Source organism: Nematostella vectensis, chromosome 15 (assembly GCF_932526225.1).
Source record: "Nematostella vectensis chromosome 15, jaNemVect1.1, whole genome shotgun sequence".
Taxonomy (NCBI): domain Eukaryota; kingdom Metazoa; phylum Cnidaria; class Anthozoa; order Actiniaria; family Edwardsiidae; genus Nematostella; species Nematostella vectensis.
This window is the reverse complement of record NC_064048.1, coordinates 6,135,185-6,140,984: the sequence shown is the minus strand read 5'-3', so window position 1 is coordinate 6,140,984 and position 5,800 is coordinate 6,135,185.

Genomic DNA, 5,800 nt, shown 5'->3' with positions numbered 1-5,800 from the left:
TGCAAAACTGACTAATCTCTTTTAGAAAAGGCACGCATTCCATTCGAGCTTTAGCATGTTTGGTGTTTATTTAAAGATGTCACGGTGCGCCACGGATGTAATAAGAAAACGCGAGGAAATTTTAATTTCTATTTAAAAACGAAGGGAACAACATTTTCCTAAAAAAACAAATAAATGAGTTCGTGGAATGAATGATGCTACTTGAGAGAGAACGGACTGGGAACTATCTGAGCATTATTTCCACGAAAGTACGAATTGTCTCAATCCAAATTCTAAAGTAAACACAATTCGCACACAAAAAAAATCGCTGTTTCATGTTGATATGTAATCTGACAATTTTTTAGTTCTTAAAAAAACCTTTAATTATGTTAAAATGTTGTTGGGTTGTGATGTGCGCGTGTTCTTGCCCAGTTGTGCCTGGTCGCTGGAGGTGTGAAGAGTGAACACTCAAAAGGTGCTAAAAGGGTATAAAGTCCTCAACCAACAAAACTATTGCCAAAAAAAAATGAGGCAAGTAAGCATAATTTGACATCATCAGTATCAATAGTTTGCTTCTGACTTCGAAGTCTTTAAAATCGCAATTACGAGAATTTTATAGGCTTTTTAGATATTGTATGAAAAAAAAAATCACTGTCAGTTTTTTTGGCTAAAATATCATGCGTACCGAGCAATATTTTCCCCTTTATTCCCCCCTGAAGTTCCATCAATTCTAGAATCAATTAATATATCAAGGGGGTAGGTGAAGCGGATGATAAAATGGGCGCCACATAATTTTGTGTATCTTCTTTTTGAATAAAGTTTGGCCCACGAAAAAGTCGCGACTTATACCGCATTCACACCAGTACTTAAACCAGTTTAAAGGTGGTTCAATTAAACTGGTTTAAATCTCAATCTCCCAAGAGTGGAGAAAACCAAGAACAAAACTGAACAGACTGTACCGTATAGCATTTAGCTTGTAAGAATTCAATATAATGAGAAACTTGGCAAGTTATCAGGCAAAGAAAAACCTTGTTAAACTAAACAAGGTTTTGGTGTGAATACAGCTTAGTCACTTTTTCGTGCTCTCGCTTTAATTAGCTTGAGTTTGGGTCCCGAGCGCCAAGTTACCGAGCTCTTTCATCTTGCAAAACAATACAATGTTATACCGAACTTTGTTTGTGGTGTATCGCTTTCATAGTGAAACCGGTAATTACAGTTTATTTTTAAGTCTATTGATGTCTGCTCCATCTGAAATAACAAATGAAGGCAATTAAAGCGCTCAGAAAAAAAGTACTATCGAGACATCAAAACCCGCTTATAAATATCTTCGCTTAAAGCTGTCAAGGTTTAGCATAACATCCTGGAGTCCTGATGAATTTTCTAGAACTAAAAAAAAGAAATAAAAAGAAATTGATTTTTAAGACAATGTCGGGCAACTGAATCCAAGTGTTTAGTGTTTGACAGTTATAAATTCTCCTGAGAACACCGATGCTTGCTTTGAAAGTAATTACAGTCTCAAAAGGTTTGACTGAGTCAAGCTTTTGTAGGCTGTTTGCGTAGACGAAATATTAGCGGAGCTCCCACGCGCCGCGAAGCGCCGCGTTAGCGGAGCCCCATACCTAAGAAAAAGTGGTATGGGAAACAAACATGGTAACAAATATTGGTAACCCATCGACTAGAGTTTTCATGACGCGATGTCCGTCCGTCAGTCCGTCCCCTAATGACAACCCCGTATGACAACCAAACTCATACATGTGTCAATGGAGGTGCAAAACTGTGGTCACGTGATTTGTGTCGTCATCGATAATGTCACTAGAAGGAGAAATATGCTGACGGCATCAAAATAAAAATATTTATATTTCACGAAGGAAACATCATATGGCAACCAAACTCGGTAGGTGTCATGTAGGTGTCAAGGGACTGATGCAATAATACGGTCACGTGTTCGCATTGACGTCATCGATGGCGTCACTTGAAACAAAAACGTGATTAAAAGCAAAAACATTCATATCTCTTCACAAACAAACTCGGTAGGTGTCACGTTGGTATATCGACAAATATCAAACTTTGGGTGTAAGGTGCCGAGTAAAAAAAGGAGCAGAAAAAAAACAAGAAAATAGAAAATAAAGGCTTCCCCCGTCAGGTAAAATGTTCCCGCCCCTGTTCCATCATCGGTATTATTAGATGTTTTCAAAATTTTTATAGGTTTCTGAAGATTTTTATAGCATTGCGGCACTTTATTATGCTCCTTATGGTATATCATTGCACTCCCAACACGTTTCTTTGAGGATTAACAGTTATTAAATGTCAAAATAAAATAGGACTTTTTTATAATTACAAAATAAAAAATCGAAATATAGACTAATAAGGATAGTTATTCATTTATCCGAAGAGTGCAAGTGAGCCAGCGGCTTCACTACTTATGCTGTGCGCATGCGTAAGAGTACAAAACACTTATCTTTTAATTTGCGCGTGAAAAAAAAATGCGCCATATGAAAAAACGGTTATATGAGATGACGCTTTTTCAAAAGAGCACACAGAGTAAGAAAACTTCTCATTAAAAAAATTATCTATAAAGAATCGATAATGTTATGCACCTTCTATGGTCTTTGCATTCAATCACGGCAAGGAACCATTTGCTTCCAACCATTATTTTCCATTCTAAATGCCGTAAAACACCATTTTATAAAATAATAAAAGGAAATTGCAAGAAAAAAATAGCAACACAAAAAAATCTCTGAGAAATATGGTTTCAAGACAGAAAAAGAAAGCAATTAGAAATTTATGATTACACAAAACAAGGAAGCGGCTCTAGAACAAATGGATGATAGCTTGAGGTTGTTGTTTGCTAATTCATTTTCACGGTAGATCATTGGCTTGTAGCGAATAACTTTCTCGCACGAAGATCACCATGTGCTTGCCATCTCTCCCATTCTATTGCACGATCTACGAAAGTCTACCTTTATTTCCATGAAAGTCCACTTTTTATCTTTTTAAAAGTCTCTTTTTCTTTCTTCGTGGAAGTCTCTTTTATTCATGAAGGGCTCCTTTATTTTTACTTTTTTTGTTTAGTTATCTTTTTTTAACTAAATCCCCTTTTCTACACAAATTAAGTCTCCTTTTATTTCAATAAAATTATTCACTAGCATCCCTTTATATTTATGAATGATTTTTTTCGTTTTCTTTTATATTTCATGAAAGTGTCCCTTTCACGAGATTTTCTCTCTAATGAAGTTTGATTTTTTTGGCGTGGAAGTCTCCCTTTAAAAAAAGCTGTTCCTCTTTTAATTCGGGAAAGTCTCACTTTATTTTTATGAAAGTCGCTCTTTTTCGTGAAAGTCTCCCTTTATTTGTTTTGAGAGTCATTCTTTTTCGTGAAAGTCTTACTTTATTTTCAAGTAATCCTTTTTCATAATAATAAGAGCACTTAAGCGTTTTCTTTAGGAGATCATTCTTCGATGTCTCCGAGTCGTTCGTAATATTTCAAGAAGCAAAAACATTTCACCGCTTAATTATGCAAGGGCTGCTGTGTGAATTGGTAAGTTTTCCGGGAATAGTTAGCAAGAACCCCGCGGGAATCCGTCATCAGATAGTAAAATAGTTCATCGTGCGTGCTCGTTAAATAAAAAATAAAAATTGTGGAGTAAACACTGTGGTTCGGACAGCGTGTTTAATTCATTTCACAACAGGACATAAGAAAAGGAGCACATTACTCGAGATTTCAAAATTTTACGAACAATGGACGCGTCTATATGCTTAAAAACGTAGGCCGGGATACGTAAGAACCATGCTACCATGAACTTTACGAGGACATTTCTAAAGGTCCTGATGAGTGGGCGGGGGGATGCGAGATATCTATGCCTGGGGAAATAAAATCAGCGGGGAATTCATCTATTTATCTATTTCGTGCCATCGTTCCATCTTGATTGTATTCTCTTTCTCTCGGCTAACTTGCACATCTTGTCAACACTAATTTCACTTAACAATTACGATTCCGTGAGCTAATTTAGATTATTTTTTTTACTTTAAAGAAGGACAGCATGCCGCCATTTTAAACTCTGTACAATACCAAGTGTCCATCAGGTTTCAAGGAAGTAACTGATATATTTTTAATGAAATATCTCCAAAAAGCATCGAACTTCATTCGTGGATGGTTATTTTTAAGATCGTCATATTTTCCCTAATGTAAATATAATTGCAATGGAGTGGCTGGTCAACAATCTTTAAAATTACTGTTGGGGGAAAAACTGGAAACATTTTTTTTTCAAATGGAAATCAGGATCAAGATTAGTAATCTTGTAATACCCAAGTTTATAGAGACAAAAAGAAAAAAAAAACATGACCCAGGTGTATGAGGATTCAGGAAACTGAATATTATTAAAATAACTTAAAGTAAGTTATGTAAACTATATACAAAAAGATTTGTGTACACAGTTAAACGTTAATATCAATTTTACATTAATCTTTAAGCATGAAAATTTAGCCTTTTTAGATCAATAATTTGCAAAGCGCCAAGCATTTTTTGTGGGATGTTGTTTTAAAGGAACCATAAATACAACTTAATTTTGAAAAGAACTGAACTTTGATGTTACTCCATTTTTTACTAATACTAACTTCTAATGCAGCGCACATTAGAATTTTACTAAAAACATTAAAAGATTAAATGGGGGCGTCCATACTGAATTATTGACCACTGCCCACTACTCAGACAAGTTTTCTGCAATCTTTGGACATAAAGGCGCCGATAGCTACGTCATCACTTTACTACTCTTTAAACTTTTAAAAATATCATTAATTCTGCGTCACTTATATATCTCGTCGAGTGTATTTTTTCCTTGATGGGGCTTATGACTTCCATCAAATTTCATATCAATATTTGGGTGACCTTCAAACCCGCTCGGTCAATCTCTGGGAGGCCTGGGTCTAAGGGCTTTTCAAGATTAGTGAGATAAAAGTTTGACCAAGCTGTCAGTTTTTTTTTGGACAAATTCTTGCCACGAGTCTCAAATTGACAGGAATCAGCATTTTTCACCATATTTTCTGGAGATCAGGGAGCGGGAAAACTTTAGCTCTTCTAAATATGGGCATCAATGACCATATAAGGCAATGCAAACGAATGACACTATCCTTGGGGAATATGTTTGATATGCTGATGAATTTTGTCAATAGATTGATTAACAGACGTGACATTATCGGTCTGTCGAATATTCTAGAAAACTTCCAGAAGCTATTCAAACATAGAAAGGGCGTAAGACTCCTATTAGCTTATGAAGTAACAGGATAAAGCTCACTGAGGGCCGGGTGGGCCCTGAGGGGGGGGGAGGGGTAGTGTTAAGCCGTAATCAGCGCTGAAAAACGCTTGCACGAGCTTCGGGAATAGCTGACACGACTGTTATTTTGTGTGTCACTAGTCCGGTTTTTGAAAATGAAGCCTCTCACCAAAACTTTGCTAAACTAATAGCTATTAGGGCTAATTTTGGTTTATTGTGCGCGCAATAAACTATTTTTTTTTTACGGATACGGGTATCGTCCACACGTAAACGCGAAATAGTGACAGAAAACAAAACAACTTGAAAAACGCTCTCCAGAGTGAAACAATTTGAAAACGATAACTTTTTGTTGCCGGGCAAAATGGAACTTTTTGAAAACGATGACGTGATTCACTTGCGCGCGCGATGTAAACAAGCAAAATAGTGGGAATACGCATGCGCTGTAGAGCATCTAATAGTTTTTGTATCGTTTCTGTGCTTCGCGTAGAAGCATGGACGCAAATCAATACCGCTCAAAACACTACCGCGCGCTAAAACAAACAAACAAAAAA